Raw genomic sequence first — 16,516 nt, forward strand, 5'->3', positions numbered from 1 at the left:
ACACAGGTATTGTCGCCTGACTGTGTCCAAGGAATGCACATAATCCCTGAAATTCCTTTCAGGTGGGATACGCCTGGGCAGAGTCTATCGGAGGGAACTGGTTCAAACAGACGCCTTCTTCACAGGCTGGGGAGAGGTATTCAGGGGGAGGGCAGCCAGTGGGCATGGAGTTCCAGCTAGTCCAAGCTCCACATCAACATGCCGGAGTTGAGAGCAGACTGCTCAAATTTCTCCCACAACTGCAGGACAAACATGTGCTGGGAACAGACCGACAGCACCATAGTGGTAGCGAACATAACCACAATGGCGGTCTGGGTTCTATCCCCCTCACAAGATGGAAAATACCCTTCTGTTGTGGTCACAGAATAATCTGGCCTCACTAACAGCTGCACAGCTCCAAGGGATCTTGAACACTGTGGCAGACATGATGTCAGGGGAAGGCCCTCCGGATGAGGAGTAGCGACTACATGCTAAACTTAAGACAGTCACTGACAAGTTGGTTAACACCAAAGGCTGGAAATCGTATCATAAAGCTTTTTTTGATAAAAACGTGGAGCATTGGTACTAACCCTAAGTTCCCCGTCGGGGAATTGAACCCCGGTCTCCCGCGTGACAGGTGGGGATACTCACCACTATACTAACGAGGAGAAGGTGGGTCGAACCTTTGAAAAAACGTGGAGCATTGGTACTAACCCTAAGTTTGGAGTGTTGGGCTTAAACCCTTCTAACAGGAATATCTGTAGAGACTGAATGGTTGGAGCTAGGAACTACTGCGCCCCCTCTATGGAAAGCTGAGACTCTCACAAACACGTACATGTAATCGGTTTTGCTCTATACCGCTCACAAGCCACACAATACTAGTTAGAAGGTGAGGTGTTTGTGGGAAATCCCAGGACATTGTCACAAATGCCAAACTCAAGACAGTTGTCACTGACAAGTTGGTTACTCTTTCCCATTTAACAACTAAAGCCTTGCACAAAGTAAATCCCCTCACACACTGGAAATCTGCAATGGATTCACCAAAGTCTACTGAGAATGAGTAAATGTCCAAACTGTAAATGAAAGCAAAGTCGTATTTTTCAAGAGTCAGTTGAGAATTCGCCCAAGACCAGAGATATCTGTTGGCCTGGCAATCTAACACAGATTTCCTCCTCAGGGGTTTGCATACTTGTCGAAATTACATGTTCAAAACTTCTTGCATTGGCCGGGAATCGAACCCGGGCCTCCCGCGTGGCAGGCGAGAATTCTACCACTGAACAACCAATGCTTTGGAAGGGTGAGTTAACCCCAAAGGCTGGAAATCGTATCATAAAGCTTTTTTTCCAAGAATATTTTCCACTTTGTGGGCTCAGCAACATTGTTCACCCTATAAAAAAGTGGTCCTTTCTCCCCGTCGGGGAATTGAACCCTGGTCTCCCGCGTGACAGGCGGGGATACTCACCACTATACTAACGAGGAGAAGGTGGGTCGAACCTTTGAAAAAACGTGGAGCATTGGTACTAACCCTAAGTTTGGAGTGTTGGGCTTAAACCCTTCTAACAGGAATATCTGTAGAGACTGAATGGTTGGAGCTAGGAACTACTGCGCCCCCTCTATGGAAAGCTGAGACTCTCACAAACACGTACATGTAATCGGTTTTGCTCTATACCGCTCACAAGCCACACAATACTAGTTAGAAGGTGAGGTGTTTGTGGGAAATCCCAGGACATTGTCACAAATGCCAAACTCAAGACAGTTGTCACTGACAAGTTGGTTACTCTTTCCCATTTAACAACTAAAGCCTTGCACAAAGTAAATCCCCTCACACACTGGAAATCTGCAATGGATTCACCAAAGTCTACTGAGAATGAGTAAATGTCCAAACTGTAAATGAAAGCAAAGTCGTATTTTTCAAGAGTCAGTTGAGAATTCGCCCAAGACCAGAGATATCTGTTGGCCTGGCAATCTAACACAGATTTCCTCCTCAGGGGTTTGCATACTTGTCGAAATTACATGTTCAAAACTTCTTGCATTGGCCGGGAATCGAACCCGGGCCTCCCGCGTGGCAGGCGAGAATTCTACCACTGAACAACCAATGCTTTGGAAGGGTGAGTTAACCCCAAAGGCTGGAAATCGTATCATAAAGCTTTTTTTCCAAGAATATTTTCCACTTTGTGGGCTCAGCAACATTGTTCACCCTATAAAAAAGCAGTCCTTTCTCCCCGTCGGGGAATTGAACCCCGGTCTCCCGCGTGACAGGCGGGGATACTCACCACTATACTAACGAGGAGAAGGTGGGTCCTACCTTTGAAAAAACGTGGAGCATTGGTACTAACCCTAAGTTTGGAGTGTTGGGCTTAAACCCTCTAACAGGAATATCTGTAGAGACTGAATGGTTGGAGCTAGGAACTACTGCGCCCCCTCTATGGAAAGCTGAGACTCTCACAAACACGAACATGTAATCGGTTTTGCTCTATACCGCTCACAAGCCACACAATACTAGTTAGAAGGTGAGGTGTTTGTGGGAAATCCCAGGACATTGTCACAAATGCCAAACTCAAGACAGTTGTCACTGACAAGTTGGTTACTCTTTCCCATTTAACAACTAAAGCCTTGCACAAAGTAAATCCCCTCACACACTGGAAATCTGCAATGGATTCACCAAAGTCTACTGAGAATGAGTAAATGTCCAAACTGTAAATGAAAGCAAAGTCGTATTTTTCAAGAGTCAGTTGAGAATTCGCCCAAGACCAGAGATTTCTGTTGGCCTGGCAATCTAACACAGATTTCCTCCTCAGGGGTTTGCATACTTGTCGAAATTACATGTTCAAAACTTCTTGCATTGGCCGGGAATCGAACCCGGGCCTCCCGCGTGGCAGGCGAGAATTCTACCACTGAACAACCAATGCTTTGGAAGGGTGAGTTAACCCCAAAGGATGGAAATCGTATCATAAAGCTTTTTTTCCAAGAATATTTTCCACTTTGTGGGCTCAGCAACAGTGTTCACCCTATAAAAAAAGCAGTCCTTTCTCCCCGTCGGGGAATTGAACCCCGGTATCCCGCGTGACAGGCGGGGATACTCACCACTATACTAACGAGGAGGAGGTGGGTTGTAAGTTTGAAAAAACGTGGAGCATTGGTACTAACCCTAAGTTTGGAGTGTTGGGCTTAAACCCTTCTAACAGGAATATCTGTAGAGACTGAATGGTTGGAGCTAGGAACTACTGCGCCCCCTCTATGGAAAGCTGAGACTCTCACAAACACGAACATGTAATCGGTTTTGCTCTATACCGCTCACAAGCCACACAATACTAGTTAGAAGGTGAGGTGTTTGTGGGAAATCCCAGGACATTGTCACAAATGCCAAACTCAAGACAGTTGTCACTGACAAGTTGGTTACTCTTTCCCATTTAACAACTAAAGCCTTGCACAAAGTAAATCCCTCACACACTGGAAATCTGCAATGGATTCACCAAAGTCTACTGAGAATGAGTAAATGTCCAAACTGTAAATGAAAGCAAAGTCGTATTTTTCAAGAGTCAGTTGAGAATTCGCCCAAGACCAGAGATTTCTGTTGGCCTGGCAATCTAACACAGATTTCCTCCTCAGGGGTTTGCATACTTGTCGAAATTACATGTTCAAAACTTCTTGCATTGGCCGGGAATCGAACCCGGGCCTCCCGCGTGGCAGGCGAGAATTCTACCACTGAACAACCAATGCTTTGGAAGGGTGAGTTAACCCCAAAGGCTGGAAATCGTATCATAAAGCTTTTTTTCCAAGAATATTTTCCACTTTGTGGGCTCAGCAACATTGTTCACCCTATAAAAAAGCAGTCCTTTCTCCCCGTCGGGGAATTGAACCCCGGTCTCCCGCGTGACAGGCGGGGATACTCACCACTATACTAACGAGGAGAAGGTGGGTCGAACCTTTGAAAAAACGTGGAGCATTGGTACTAACCCTAAGTTTGGAGTGTTGGGCTTAAACCCTTCTAACAGGAATATCTGTAGAGACTGAATGGTTGGAGCTAGGAACTACTGCGCCCCCTCTATGGAAAGCTGAGACTCTCACAAACACGAACATGTAATCGGTTTTGCTCTATACCGCTCACAAGCCACACAATACTAGTTAGAAGGTGAGGTGTTTGTGGGAAATCCCAGGACATTGTCACAAATGCCAAACTCAAGACAGTTGTCACTGACAAGTTGGTTACTCTTTCCCATTTAACAACTAAAGCCTTGCACAAAGTAAATCACCTCACACACTGGAAATCTGCAATGGATTCACCAAAGTCTACTGACAATGAGTAAATGTCCAAACCGTAAATGAAAGCAAAGTCGTATTTTTCAAGAGTCAGTTGAGAATTCGCCCAAGACCAGAGATTTCTGTTGGCCTGGCAATCTAACACAGATTTCCTCCTCAGGGGTTTGCATACTTGTCGAAATTACATGTTCAAAACTTCTTGCATTGGCCGGGAATCGAACCCGGGCCTCCCGCGTGGCAGGCGAGAATTCTACCACTGAACAACCAATGCTTTGGAAGGGTGAGTTAACCCCAAAGGCTGGAAATCGTATCATAAAGCTTTTTTTCCAAGAATATTTTCCACTTTGTGGGCTCAGCAACATTGTTCACCCTATAAAAAAGCAGTCCTTTCTCCCCGTCGGGGAATTGAACCCCGGTCTCCCACGTGACAGGCGGGGATACTCACCACTATACTAACGAGGAGAAGGTGGGTCCTACCTTTGAAAAAACGTGGAGCATTGGTACTAACCCTAAGTTTGGAGTGTTGGGCTTAAACCCTTCTAACAGGAAATATCTGTAGAGACTGAATGGTTGGAGCTAGGAACTACTGCGCCCCTCTATGGAAAGCTGAGACTCTCACAAACACGAACATGTAATCGGTTTTGCTCTATACCGCTCACAAGCCACACAATACTAGTTAGAAGGTGAGGTGTTTGTGGGAAATCCCAGGACATTGTCACAAATGCCAAACTCAAGACAGTTGTCACTGACAAGTTGGTTACTCTTTCCCATTTAACAACTAAAGCCTTGCACAAAGTAAATCACCTCACACACTGGAAATCTGCAATGGATTCACCAAAGTCTACTGACAATGAGTAAATGTCCAAACTGTAAATGAAAGCAAAGTCGTATTTTTCAAGAGTCAGTTGAGAATTCGCCCAAGACCAGAGATTTCTGTTGGCCTGGCAATCTAACACAGATTTCCTCCTCAGGGGTTTGCATACTTGTCGAAATTACATGTTCAAAACTTCTTGCATTGGCCGGGAATCGAACCCGGGCCTCCCGCGTGGCAGGCGAGAATTCTACCACTGAACAACCAATGCTTTGGAAGGGTGAGTTAACCCCAAAGGCTGGAAATCGTATCATAAAGCTTTTTTTCCAAGAATATTTTCCACTTTGTGGGCTCAGCAACATTGTTCACCCTATAAAAAAGCGGTCCTTTCTCCCCGTCGGGGAATTGAACCCCGGTCTCCCGCGTGACAGGCGGGGATACTCACCACTATACTAACGAGGAGAAGGTGGGTTGAACCTTTGAAAAAACGTGGAGCATTGGTACTAACCCTAAGTTTGGAGTGTTGGGCTTAAACCCTTCTAACATAAATATCTGTAGAGACTGAATGGTTGGAGCTAGGAACTACTGCGCCCCCTCTATGGAAAGCTGAGACTCTCACAAACACGTACATGTAATCGGTTTTGCTCTATACCGCTCACAAGCCACACAATACTAGTTAGAAGGTGAGGTGTTTGTGGGAAATCCCAGGACATTGTCACAAATGCCAAACTCAAGACAGTTGTCACTGACAAGTTGGTTACTCTTTCCCATTTAACAACTAAAGCCTTGCACAAAGTAAATCCCCTCACACACTGGAAATCTGCAATGGATTCACCAAAGTCTACTGAGAATGAGTAAATGTCCAAACTGTAAATGAAAGCAAAGTCGTATTTTTCAAGAGTCAGTTGAGAATTCGCCCAAGACCAGAGATTTCTGTTGGCCTGGCAATCTAACACAGATTTCCTCCTCAGGGGTTTGCATACTTGTCGAAATTACATGTTCAAAACTTCTTGCATTGGCCGGGAATCGAACCCGGGCCTCCCGCGTGGCAGGCGAGAATTCTACCACTGAACAACCAATGCTTTGGAAGGGTGAGTTAACCCCAAAGGCTGGAAATCGTATCATAAAGCTTTTTTTCCAAGAATATTTTCCACTTTGTGGGCTCAGCAACAGTGTTCACCCTATAAAAAAGCAGTCCTTTCTCCCCGTCGGGGAATTGAACCCCGGTCTCCCGCGTGACAGGCGGGGATACTCACCACTATACTAACGAGGAGAAGGTGGGTCGAACCTTTGAAAAAACGTGGAGCATTGGTACTAACCCTAAGTTTGGAGTGTTGGGCTTAAACCCTTCTAACAGGAATATCTGTAGAGACTGAATGGTTGGAGCTAGGAACTACTGCGCCCCCTCTATGGAAAGCTGAGACTCTCACAAACACGTACATGTAATCGGTTTTGCTCTATACCGCTCACAAGCCACACAATACTAGTTAGAAGGTGAGGTGTTTGTGGGAAATCCCAGGACATTGTCACAAATGCCAAACTCAAGACAGTTGTCACTGACAAGTTGGTTACTCTTTCCCATTTAACAACTAAAGCCTTGCACAAAGTAAATCACCTCACACACTGGAAATCTGCAATGGATTCACCAAAGTCTACTGACAATGAGTAAATGTCCAAACTGTAAATGAAAGCAAAGTCGTATTTTTCAAGAGTCAGTTGAGAATTCGCCCAAGACCAGAGATTTCTGTTGGCCTGGCAATCTAACACAGATTTCCTCCTCAGGGGTTTGCATACTTGTCGAAATTACATGTTCAAAACTTCTTGCATTGGCCGGGAATCGAACCCGGGCCTCCCGCGTGGCAGGCGAGAATTCTACCACTGAACAACCAATGCTTTGGAAGGGTGAGTTAACCCCAAAGGCTGGAAATCGTATCATAAAGCTTTTTTTCCAAGAATATTTTCCACTTTGTGGGCTCAGCAACATTGTTCACCCTATAAAAAAGCAGTCCTTTCTCCCCGTCGGGGAATTGAACCCCGGTCTCCCGCGTGACAGGCGGGGATACTCACCACTATACTAACGAGGAGGAGGTGGGTTGTAACCTTTGAAAAACGTGGAGCATTGGTACTAACCCTAAGTTTGGAGTGTTGGGCTTAAACCCTTCTAACAGGAATATCTGTAGAGACTGAATGGTTGGAGCTAGGAACTACTGCGCCCCCTCTATGGAAAGCTGAGACTCTCACAAACACGTACATGTAATCGGTTTTGCTCTATACTGCTCACAAGCCACACAATACTAGTTAGAAGGTGAGGTGTTTGTGGGAAATCCCAGGACATTGTCACAAATGCCAAACTCAAGACAGTTGTCACTGACAAGTTGGTTACTCTTTCCCATTTAACAACTAAAGCCTTGCACAAAGTAAATCACCTCACACACTGGAAATCTGCAATGGATTCACCAAAGTCTACTGAGAATGAGTAAATGTCCAAACTGTAAATGAAAGCAAAGTCGTATTTTTCAAGAGTCAGTTGAGAATTCGCCCAAGACCAGAGATTTCTGTTGGCCTGGCAATCTAACACAGATTTCCTCCTCAGGGGTTTGCATACTTGTCGAAATTACATGTTCAAAACTTCTTGCATTGGCCGGGAATCGAACCCGGGCCTCCCGCGTGGCAGGCGAGAATTCTACCACTGAACAACCAATGCTTTGGAAGGGTGAGTTAACCCCAAAGGCTGGAAATCGTATCATAAAGCTTTTTTTTCCAAGAATATTTTCCACTTTGTGGGCTCAGCAACATTGTTCACCCTATAAAAAAGCAGTCCTTTCTCCCCGTCGGGGAATTGAACCCCGGTATCCCGCGTGACAGGCGGGGATACTCACCACTATACTAACGAGGAGGAGGTGGGTTGTAAGTTTGAAAAAACGTGGAGCATTGGTACTAACCCTAAGTTTGGAGTGTTGGGCTTAAACCCTTCTAACAGGAATATCTGTAGAGACTGAATGGTTGGAGCTAGGAACTACTGCGCCCCCTCTATGGAAAGCTGAGACTCTCACAAACACGTACATGTAATCGATTTTGCTCTATACTGCTCACAAGCCACACAATACTAGTTAGAAGGTGAGGTGTTTGTGGGAAATCCCAGGACATTGTCACAAATGCCAAACTCAAGACAGTTGTCACTGACAAGTTGGTTACTCTTTCCCATTTAACAACTAAAGCCTTGCACAAAGTAAATCCCCTCACACACTGGAAATCTGCAATGGATTCACCAAAGTCTACTGAGAATGAGTAAATGTCCAAACTGTAAATGAAAGCAAAGTCGTATTTTTCAAGAGTCAGTTGAGAATTCGCCCAAGACCAGAGATATCTGTTGGCCTGGCAATCTAACACAGATTTCCTCCTCAGGGGTTTGCATACTTGTCGAAATTACATGTTCAAAACTTCTTGCATTGGCCGGGAATCGAACCCGGGCCTCCCGCGTGGCAGGCGAGAATTCTACCACTGAACAACCAATGCTTTGGAAGGGTGAGTTAACCCCAAAGGCTGGAAATCGTATCATAAAGCTTTTTTTTCCAAGAATATTTTCCACTTTGTGGGCTCAGCAACATTGTTCACCCTATAAAAAAGCAGTCCTTTCTCCCCGTCGGGGAATTGAACCCCGGTCTCCCGCGTGACAGGCGGGGATACTCACCACTATACTAACGAGGAGAAGGTGGGTTGTAACCTTTGAAAAAACGTGGAGCATTGGTACTAACCCTAAGTTTGGAGTGTTGGGCTTAAACCCTTCTAACATAAATATCTGTAGAGACTGAATGGTTGGAGCTAGGAACTACTGCGCCCCCTCTATGGAAAGCTGAGACTCTCACAAACACGTACATGTAATCGATTTTGCTCTATACCGCTCACAAGCCACACAATACTAGTTAGAAGGTGAGGTGTTTGTGGGAAATCCCAGGACATTGTCACAAATGCCAAACTCAAGACAGTTGTCACTGACAAGTTGGTTACTCTTTCCCATTTAACAACTAAAGCCTTGCACAAAGTAAATCACCTCACACACTGGAAATCTGCAATGGATTCACCAAAGTCTACTGAGAATGAGTAAATGTCCAAACTGTAAATGAAAGCAAAGTCGTATTTTTCAAGAGTCAGTTGAGAATTCGCCCAAGACCAGAGATTTCTGTTGGCCTGGCAATCTAACACAGATTTCCTCCTCAGGGGTTTGCATACTTGTCGAAATTACATGTTCAAAACTTCTTGCATTGGCCGGGAATCGAACCCGGGCCTCCCGCGTGGCAGGCGAGAATTCTACCACTGAACAACCAATGCTTTGGAAGGGTGAGTTAACCCCAAAGGCTGGAAATCGTATCATAAAGCTTTTTTCCAAGCATATTTTCCACTTTGTGGGCTCAGCAACAGTGTTCACCCTATAAAAAAGCAGTCCTTTCTCCCCGTCGGGGAATTGAACCCCGGTCTCCCGCGTGACAGGCGGGGATACTCACCACTATACTAACGAGGAGAAGGTGGGTTGTAACCTTTGAAAAAACGTGGAGCATTGGTACTAACCCTAAGTTTGGAGTGTTGGGCTTAAACCCTTCTAACATAAATATCTGTAGAGACTGAATGGTTGGAGCTAGGAACTACTGCGCCCCCTCTATGGAAAGCTGAGACTCTCACAAACACGTACATGTAATCGATTTTGCTCTATACCGCTCACAAGCCACACAATACTAGTTAGAAGGTGAGGTGTTTGTGGGAAATCCCAGGACATTGTCACAAATGCCAAACTCAAGACAGTTGTCACTGACAAGTTGGTTACTCTTTCCCATTTAACAACTAAAGCCTTGCACAAAGTAAATCCCCTCACACACTGGAAATCTGCAATGGATTCACCAAAGTCTACTGAGAATGAGTAAATGTCCAAACTGTAAATGAAAGCAAAGTCGTATTTTTCAAGAGTCAGTTGAGAATTCGCCCAAGACCAGAGATATCTGTTGGCCTGGCAATCTAACACAGATTTCCTCCTCAGGGGTTTGCATACTTGTCGAAATTACATGTTCAAAACTTCTTGCATTGGCCGGGAATCGAACCCGGGCCTCCCGCGTGGCAGGCGAGAATTCTACCACTGAACAACCAATGCTTTGGAAGGGTGAGTTAACCCCAAAGGCTGGAAATCGTATCATAAAGCTTTTTTCCAAGCATATTTTCCACTTTGTGGGCTCAGCAACAGTGTTCACCCTATAAAAAAGCAGTCCTTTCTCCCCGTCGGGGAATTGAACCCCGGTCTCCCGCGTGACAGGCGGGGATACTCACCACTATACTAACGAGGAGAAGGTGGGTCGAACCTTTGAAAAACGTGGAGCATTGGTACTAACCCTAAGTTTGGAGTGTTGGGCTTAAACCCTTCTAACATAAATATCTGTAGAGACTGAATGGTTGGAGCTAGGAACTACTGCGCCCCCTCTATGGAAAGCTGAGACTCTCACAAACACGTACATGTAATCGATTTTGCTCTATACTGCTCACAAGCCACACAATACTAGTTAGAAGGTGAGGTGTTTGTGGGAAATCCCAGGACATTGTCACAAATGCCAAACTCAAGACAGTTGTCACTGACAAGTTGGTTACTCTTTCCCATTTAACAACTAAAGCCTTGCACAAAGTAAATCCCCTCACACACTGGAAATCTGCAATGGATTCACCAAAGTCTACTGAGAATGAGTAAATGTCCAAACTGTAAATGAAAGCAAAGTCGTATTTTTCAAGAGTCAGTTGAGAATTCGCCCAAGACCAGAGATATCTGTTGGCCTGGCAATCTAACACAGATTTCCTCCTCAGGGGTTTGCATACTTGTCGAAATTACATGTTCAAAACTTCTTGCATTGGCCGGGAATCGAACCCGGGCCTCCCGCGTGGCAGGCGAGAATTCTACCACTGAACAACCAATGCTTTGGAAGGGTGAGTTAACCCCAAAGGCTGGAAATCGTATCATAAAGCTTTTTTTTCCAAGAATATTTTCCACTTTGTGGGCTCAGCAACATTGTTCACCCTATAAAAAAGCAGTCCTTTCTCCCCGTCGGGGAATTGAACCCCGGTCTCCCGCGTGACAGGCGGGGATACTCACCACTATACTAACGAGGAGAAGGTGGGTCGAACCTTTGAAAAAACGTGGAGCATTGGTACTAACCCTAAGTTTGGAGTGTTGGGCTTAAACCCTTCTAACATAAATATCTGTAGAGACTGAATGGTTGGAGCTAGGAACTACTGCGCCCCCTCTATGGAAAGCTGAGACTCTCACAAACACGTACATGTAATCGATTTTGCTCTATACTGCTCACAAGCCACACAATACTAGTTAGAAGGTGAGGTGTTTGTGGGAAATCCCAGGACATTGTCACAAATGCCAAACTCAAGACAGTTGTCACTGACAAGTTGGTTACTCTTTCCCATTTAACAACTAAAGCCTTGCACAAAGTAAATCCCCTCACACACTGGAAATCTGCAATGGATTCACCAAAGTCTACTGAGAATGAGTAAATGTCCAAACTGTAAATGAAAGCAAAGTCGTATTTTTCAAGAGTCAGTTGAGAATTCGCCCAAGACCAGAGATTTCTGTTGGCCTGGCAATCTAACACAGATTTCCTCCTCAGGGGTTTGCATACTTGTCGAAATTACATGTTCAAAACTTCTTGCATTGGCCGGGAATCGAACCCGGGCCTCCCGCGTGGCAGGCGAGAATTCTACCACTGAACAACCAATGCTTTGGAAGGGTGAGTTAACCCCAAAGGCTGGAAATCGTATCATAAAGCTTTTTTCCAAGCATATTTTCCACTTTGTGGGCTCAGCAACATTGTTCACCCTATAAAAAAGCAGTCCTTTCTCCCCGTCGGGGAATTGAACCCCGGTCTCCCGCGTGACAGGCGGGGATACTCACCACTATACTAACGAGGAGAAGGTGGGTCGAACCTTTGAAAAACGTGGAGCATTGGTACTAACCCTAAGTTTGGAGTGTTGGGCTTAAACCCTTCTAACATAAATATCTGTAGAGACTGAATGGTTGGAGCTAGGAACTACTGCGCCCCCTCTATGGAAAGCTGAGACTCTCACAAACACGTACATGTAATCGATTTTGCTCTATACTGCTCACAAGCCACACAATACTAGTTAGAAGGTGAGGTGTTTGTGGGAAATCCCAGGACATTGTCACAAATGCCAAACTCAAGACAGTTGTCACTGACAAGTTGGTTACTCTTTCCCATTTAACAACTAAAGCCTTGCACAAAGTAAATCCCCTCACACACTGGAAATCTGCAATGGATTCACCAAAGTCTACTGAGAATGAGTAAATGTCCAAACTGTAAATGAAAGCAAAGTCGTATTTTTCAAGAGTCAGTTGAGAATTCGCCCAAGACCAGAGATTTCTGTTGGCCTGGCAATCTAACACAGATTTCCTCCTCAGGGGTTTGCATACTTGTCGAAATTACATGTTCAAAACTTCTTGCATTGGCCGGGAATCGAACCCGGGCCTCCCGCGTGGCAGGCGAGAATTCTACCACTGAACAACCAATGCTTTGGAAGGGTGAGTTAACCCCAAAGGCTGGAAATCGTATCATAAAGCTTTTTTTCCAAGAATATTTTCCACTTTGTGGGCTCAGCAACATTGTTCACCCTATAAAAAAGCAGTCCTTTCTCCCCGTCGGGGAATTGAACCCCGGTCTCCCGCGTGACAGGCGGGGATACTCACCACTATACTAACGAGGAGAAGGTGGGTCGAACCTTTGAAAAACGTGGAGCATTGGTACTAACCCTAAGTTTGGAGTGTTGGGCTTAAACCCTTCTAACATAAATATCTGTAGAGACTGAATGGTTGGAGCTAGGAACTACTGCGCCCCCTCTATGGAAAGCTGAGACTCTCACAAACACGTACATGTAATCGATTTTGCTCTATACTGCTCACAAGCCACACAATACTAGTTAGAAGGTGAGGTGTTTGTGGGAAATCCCAGGACATTGTCACAAATGCCAAACTCAAGACAGTTGTCACTGACAAGTTGGTTACTCTTTCCCATTTAACAACTAAAGCCTTGCACAAAGTAAATCCCCTCACACACTGGAAATCTGCAATGGATTCACCAAAGTCTACTGAGAATGAGTAAATGTCCAAACTGTAAATGAAAGCAAAGTCGTATTTTTCAAGAGTCAGTTAAGAATTCGCCCAAGACCAGAGATTTCTGTTGGCCTGGCAATCTAACACAGATTTCCTCCTCAGGGGTTTGCATACTTGTCGAAATTACATGTTCAAAACTTCTTGCATTGGCCGGGAATCGAACCCGGGCCTCCCGCGTGGCAGGCGAGAATTCTACCACTGAACAACCAATGCTTTGGAAGGGTGAGTTAACCCCAAAGGCTGGAAATCGTATCATAAAGCTTTTTTTCCAAGAATATTTTCCACTTTGTGGGCTCAGCAACATTGTTCACCCTATAAAAAAGCAGTCCTTTCTCCCCGTCGGGGAATTGAACCCCGGTCTCCCGCGTGACAGGCGGGGATACTCACCACTATACTAACGAGGAGAAGGTGGGTCGAACCTTTGAAAAAACGTGGAGCATTGGTACTAACCCTAAGTTTGGAGTGTTGGGCTTAAACCCTTCTAACATAAATATCTGTAGAGACTGAATGGTTGGAGCTAGGAACTACTGCGCCCCCTCTATGGAAAGCTGAGACTCTCACAAACACGTACATGTAATCGATTTTGCTCTATACCGCTCACAAGCCACACAATACTAGTTAGAAGGTGAGGTGTTTGTGGGAAATCCCAGGACATTGTCACAAATGCCAAACTCAAGACAGTTGTCACTGACAAGTTGGTTACTCTTTCCCATTTAACAACTAAAGCCTTGCACAAAGTAAATCCCCTCACACACTGGAAATCTGCAATGGATTCACCAAAGTCTACTGAGAATGAGTAAATGTCCAAACTGTAAATGAAAGCAAAGTCGTATTTTTCAAGAGTCAGTTGAGAATTCGCCCAAGACCAGAGATTTCTGTTGGCCTGGCAATCTAACACAGATTTCCTCCTCAGGGGTTTGCATACTTGTCGAAATTACATGTTCAAAACTTCTTGCATTGGCCGGGAATCGAACCCGGGCCTCCCGCGTGGCAGGCGAGAATTCTACCACTGAACAACCAATGCTTTGGAAGGGTGAGTTAACCCCAAAGGCTGGAAATCGTATCATAAAGCTTTTTTTCCAAGAATATTTTCCACTTTGTGGGCTCAGCAACATTGTTCACCCTATAAAAAAGCAGTCCTTTCTCCCCGTCGGGGAATTGAACCCCGGTCTCCCGCGTGACAGGCGGGGATACTCACCACTATACTAACGAGGAGAAGGTGGGTCGAACCTTTGAAAAACGTGGAGCATTGGTACTAACCCTAAGTTTGGAGTGTTGGGCTTAAACCCTTCTAACATAAATATCTGTAGAGACTGAATGGTTGGAGCTAGGAACTACTGCGCCCCCTCTATGGAAAGCTGAGACTCTCACAAACACGTACATGTAATCGATTTTGCTCTATACTGCTCACAAGCCACACAATACTAGTTAGAAGGTGAGGTGTTTGTGGGAAATCCCAGGACATTGTCACAAATGCCAAACTCAAGACAGTTGTCACTGACAAGTTGGTTACTCTTTCCCATTTAACAACTAAAGCCTTGCACAAAGTAAATCCCCTCACACACTGGAAATCTGCAATGGATTCACCAAAGTCTACTGAGAATGAGTAAATGTCCAAACTGTAAATGAAAGCAAAGTCGTATTTTTCAAGAGTCAGTTGAGAATTCGCCCAAGACCAGAGATTTCTGTTGGCCTGGCAATCTAACACAGATTTCCTCCTCAGGGGTTTGCATACTTGTCGAAATTACATGTTCAAAACTTCTTGCATTGGCCGGGAATCGAACCCGGGCCTCCCGCGTGGCAGGCGAGAATTCTACCACTGAACAACCAATGCTTTGGAAGGGTGAGTTAACCCCAAAGGCTGGAAATCGTATCATAAAGCTTTTTTTCCAAGAATATTTTCCACTTTGTGGGCTCAGCAACATTGTTCACCCTATAAAAAAGTGGTCCTTTCTCCCCGTCGGGGAATTGAACCCCGGTCTCCCGCGTGACAGGCGGGGATACTCACCACTATACTAACGAGGAGAAGGTGGGTCGAACCTTTGAAAAAACGTGGAGCATTGGTACTAACCCTAAGTTTGGAGTGTTGGGCTTAAACCCTTCTAACATAAATATCTGTAGAGACTGAATGGTTGGAGCTAGGAACTACTGCGCCCCCTCTATGGAAAGCTGAGACTCTCACAAACACGTACATGTAATCGATTTTGCTCTATACTGCTCACAAGCCACACAATACTAGTTAGAAGGTGAGGTGTTTGTGGGAAATCCCAGGACATTGTCACAAATGCCAAACTCAAGACAGTTGTCACTGACAAGTTGGTTACTCTTTCCCATTTAACAACTAAAGCCTTGCACAAAGTAAATCCCCTCACACACTGGAAATCTGCAATGGATTCACCAAAGTCTACTGAGAATGAGTAAATGTCCAAACTGTAAATGAAAGCAAAGTCGTATTTTTCAAGAGTCAGTTGAGAATTCGCCCAAGACCAGAGATATCTGTTGGCCTGGCAATCTAACACAGATTTCCTCCTCAGGGGTTTGCATACTTGTCGAAATTACATGTTCAAAACTTCTTGCATTGGCCGGGAATCGAACCCGGGCCTCCCGCGTGGCAGGCGAGAATTCTACCACTGAACAACCAATGCTTTGAAGGGTGAGTTAACCCCAAAGGCTGGAAATCGTATCATAAAGCTTTTTTTCCAAGAATATTTTCCACTTTGTGGGCTCAGCAACATTGTTCACCCTATAAAAAAGCGGTCCTTTCTCCCCGTCGGGGAATTGAACCCCGGTCTCCCGCGTGACAGGCGGGGATACTCACCACTATACTAACGAGGAGAAGGTGGGTCGAACCTTTGAAAAAACGTGGAGCATTGGTACTAACCCTAAGTTTGGAGTGTTGGGCTTAAACCCTTCTAACATAAATATCTGTAGAGACTGAATGGTTGGAGCTAGGAACTACTGCGCCCCCTCTATGGAAAGCTGAGACTCTCACAAACACGTACATGTAATCGATTTTGCTCTATACTGCTCACAAGCCACACAATACTAGTTAGAAGGTGAGGTGTTTGTGGGAAATCCCAGGACATTGTCACAAATGCCAAACTCAAGACAGTTGTCACTGACAAGTTGGTTACTCTTTCCCATTTAACAACTAAAGCCTTGCACAAAGTAAATCCCCTCACACACTGGAAATCTGCAATGGATTCACCAAAGTCTACTGAGAATGAGTAAATGTCCAAACTGTAAATGAAAGCAAAGTCGTATTTTTCAAGAGTCAGTTGAGAATTCGCCCAAGACCA

At 45.1% G+C, this 16,516-nt stretch overlaps 34 non-coding genes across 34 annotated transcripts; all 34 read right to left on the minus strand.

Moving 5' to 3' along the window:
- Positions 1-1,196: 1,196 nt before the first annotated feature.
- On the minus strand, positions 1,197-1,267 carry trnag-gcc. The gene has a single exon. It is a non-coding gene; the product is annotated as a tRNA-Gly (tRNA).
- A 740-nt stretch (positions 1,268-2,007) lies between these two features.
- trnag-gcc lies at positions 2,008-2,078 on the minus strand. The gene has a single exon. It is a non-coding gene; the product is annotated as a tRNA-Gly (tRNA).
- A 119-nt stretch (positions 2,079-2,197) lies between these two features.
- On the minus strand, positions 2,198-2,269 carry trnad-guc. Its single transcript has one exon. It is a non-coding gene; the product is annotated as a tRNA-Asp (tRNA).
- A 548-nt stretch (positions 2,270-2,817) lies between these two features.
- Positions 2,818-2,888, minus strand: trnag-gcc. Its single transcript has one exon. It is a non-coding gene; the product is annotated as a tRNA-Gly (tRNA).
- Positions 2,889-3,628: 740 nt separating this feature from the next.
- On the minus strand, positions 3,629-3,699 carry trnag-gcc. Its single transcript has one exon. It is a non-coding gene; the product is annotated as a tRNA-Gly (tRNA).
- Positions 3,700-3,818: 119 nt separating this feature from the next.
- Positions 3,819-3,890, minus strand: trnad-guc. The gene has a single exon. It is a non-coding gene; the product is annotated as a tRNA-Asp (tRNA).
- Positions 3,891-4,439: 549 nt separating this feature from the next.
- trnag-gcc lies at positions 4,440-4,510 on the minus strand. The gene has a single exon. It is a non-coding gene; the product is annotated as a tRNA-Gly (tRNA).
- A 740-nt stretch (positions 4,511-5,250) lies between these two features.
- On the minus strand, positions 5,251-5,321 carry trnag-gcc. The gene has a single exon. It is a non-coding gene; the product is annotated as a tRNA-Gly (tRNA).
- Positions 5,322-5,440: 119 nt separating this feature from the next.
- Positions 5,441-5,512, minus strand: trnad-guc. Its single transcript has one exon. It is a non-coding gene; the product is annotated as a tRNA-Asp (tRNA).
- A 549-nt stretch (positions 5,513-6,061) lies between these two features.
- On the minus strand, positions 6,062-6,132 carry trnag-gcc. The gene has a single exon. It is a non-coding gene; the product is annotated as a tRNA-Gly (tRNA).
- A 119-nt stretch (positions 6,133-6,251) lies between these two features.
- On the minus strand, positions 6,252-6,323 carry trnad-guc. The gene has a single exon. It is a non-coding gene; the product is annotated as a tRNA-Asp (tRNA).
- Positions 6,324-6,872: 549 nt separating this feature from the next.
- trnag-gcc lies at positions 6,873-6,943 on the minus strand. Its single transcript has one exon. It is a non-coding gene; the product is annotated as a tRNA-Gly (tRNA).
- Positions 6,944-7,062: 119 nt separating this feature from the next.
- Positions 7,063-7,134, minus strand: trnad-guc. Its single transcript has one exon. It is a non-coding gene; the product is annotated as a tRNA-Asp (tRNA).
- Positions 7,135-7,683: 549 nt separating this feature from the next.
- On the minus strand, positions 7,684-7,754 carry trnag-gcc. Its single transcript has one exon. It is a non-coding gene; the product is annotated as a tRNA-Gly (tRNA).
- Positions 7,755-8,495: 741 nt separating this feature from the next.
- On the minus strand, positions 8,496-8,566 carry trnag-gcc. Its single transcript has one exon. It is a non-coding gene; the product is annotated as a tRNA-Gly (tRNA).
- A 120-nt stretch (positions 8,567-8,686) lies between these two features.
- Positions 8,687-8,758, minus strand: trnad-guc. The gene has a single exon. It is a non-coding gene; the product is annotated as a tRNA-Asp (tRNA).
- A 550-nt stretch (positions 8,759-9,308) lies between these two features.
- trnag-gcc lies at positions 9,309-9,379 on the minus strand. The gene has a single exon. It is a non-coding gene; the product is annotated as a tRNA-Gly (tRNA).
- Positions 9,380-9,497: 118 nt separating this feature from the next.
- On the minus strand, positions 9,498-9,569 carry trnad-guc. The gene has a single exon. It is a non-coding gene; the product is annotated as a tRNA-Asp (tRNA).
- Positions 9,570-10,119: 550 nt separating this feature from the next.
- On the minus strand, positions 10,120-10,190 carry trnag-gcc. The gene has a single exon. It is a non-coding gene; the product is annotated as a tRNA-Gly (tRNA).
- A 118-nt stretch (positions 10,191-10,308) lies between these two features.
- trnad-guc lies at positions 10,309-10,380 on the minus strand. The gene has a single exon. It is a non-coding gene; the product is annotated as a tRNA-Asp (tRNA).
- Positions 10,381-10,928: 548 nt separating this feature from the next.
- On the minus strand, positions 10,929-10,999 carry trnag-gcc. The gene has a single exon. It is a non-coding gene; the product is annotated as a tRNA-Gly (tRNA).
- Positions 11,000-11,119: 120 nt separating this feature from the next.
- trnad-guc lies at positions 11,120-11,191 on the minus strand. The gene has a single exon. It is a non-coding gene; the product is annotated as a tRNA-Asp (tRNA).
- Positions 11,192-11,740: 549 nt separating this feature from the next.
- On the minus strand, positions 11,741-11,811 carry trnag-gcc. The gene has a single exon. It is a non-coding gene; the product is annotated as a tRNA-Gly (tRNA).
- A 118-nt stretch (positions 11,812-11,929) lies between these two features.
- trnad-guc lies at positions 11,930-12,001 on the minus strand. The gene has a single exon. It is a non-coding gene; the product is annotated as a tRNA-Asp (tRNA).
- Positions 12,002-12,549: 548 nt separating this feature from the next.
- On the minus strand, positions 12,550-12,620 carry trnag-gcc. Its single transcript has one exon. It is a non-coding gene; the product is annotated as a tRNA-Gly (tRNA).
- A 119-nt stretch (positions 12,621-12,739) lies between these two features.
- trnad-guc lies at positions 12,740-12,811 on the minus strand. Its single transcript has one exon. It is a non-coding gene; the product is annotated as a tRNA-Asp (tRNA).
- Positions 12,812-13,359: 548 nt separating this feature from the next.
- trnag-gcc lies at positions 13,360-13,430 on the minus strand. The gene has a single exon. It is a non-coding gene; the product is annotated as a tRNA-Gly (tRNA).
- Positions 13,431-13,549: 119 nt separating this feature from the next.
- On the minus strand, positions 13,550-13,621 carry trnad-guc. The gene has a single exon. It is a non-coding gene; the product is annotated as a tRNA-Asp (tRNA).
- Positions 13,622-14,170: 549 nt separating this feature from the next.
- Positions 14,171-14,241, minus strand: trnag-gcc. The gene has a single exon. It is a non-coding gene; the product is annotated as a tRNA-Gly (tRNA).
- Positions 14,242-14,360: 119 nt separating this feature from the next.
- trnad-guc lies at positions 14,361-14,432 on the minus strand. Its single transcript has one exon. It is a non-coding gene; the product is annotated as a tRNA-Asp (tRNA).
- Positions 14,433-14,980: 548 nt separating this feature from the next.
- Positions 14,981-15,051, minus strand: trnag-gcc. Its single transcript has one exon. It is a non-coding gene; the product is annotated as a tRNA-Gly (tRNA).
- Positions 15,052-15,170: 119 nt separating this feature from the next.
- trnad-guc lies at positions 15,171-15,242 on the minus strand. The gene has a single exon. It is a non-coding gene; the product is annotated as a tRNA-Asp (tRNA).
- A 549-nt stretch (positions 15,243-15,791) lies between these two features.
- On the minus strand, positions 15,792-15,862 carry trnag-gcc. Its single transcript has one exon. It is a non-coding gene; the product is annotated as a tRNA-Gly (tRNA).
- A 118-nt stretch (positions 15,863-15,980) lies between these two features.
- On the minus strand, positions 15,981-16,052 carry trnad-guc. The gene has a single exon. It is a non-coding gene; the product is annotated as a tRNA-Asp (tRNA).
- Positions 16,053-16,516: the final 464 nt, after the last annotated feature.

The sequence above is a fragment of the Oncorhynchus tshawytscha genome, linkage group LG20, assembly GCF_018296145.1.
Source record: "Oncorhynchus tshawytscha isolate Ot180627B linkage group LG20, Otsh_v2.0, whole genome shotgun sequence".
Classification (NCBI taxonomy): domain Eukaryota; kingdom Metazoa; phylum Chordata; class Actinopteri; order Salmoniformes; family Salmonidae; genus Oncorhynchus; species Oncorhynchus tshawytscha.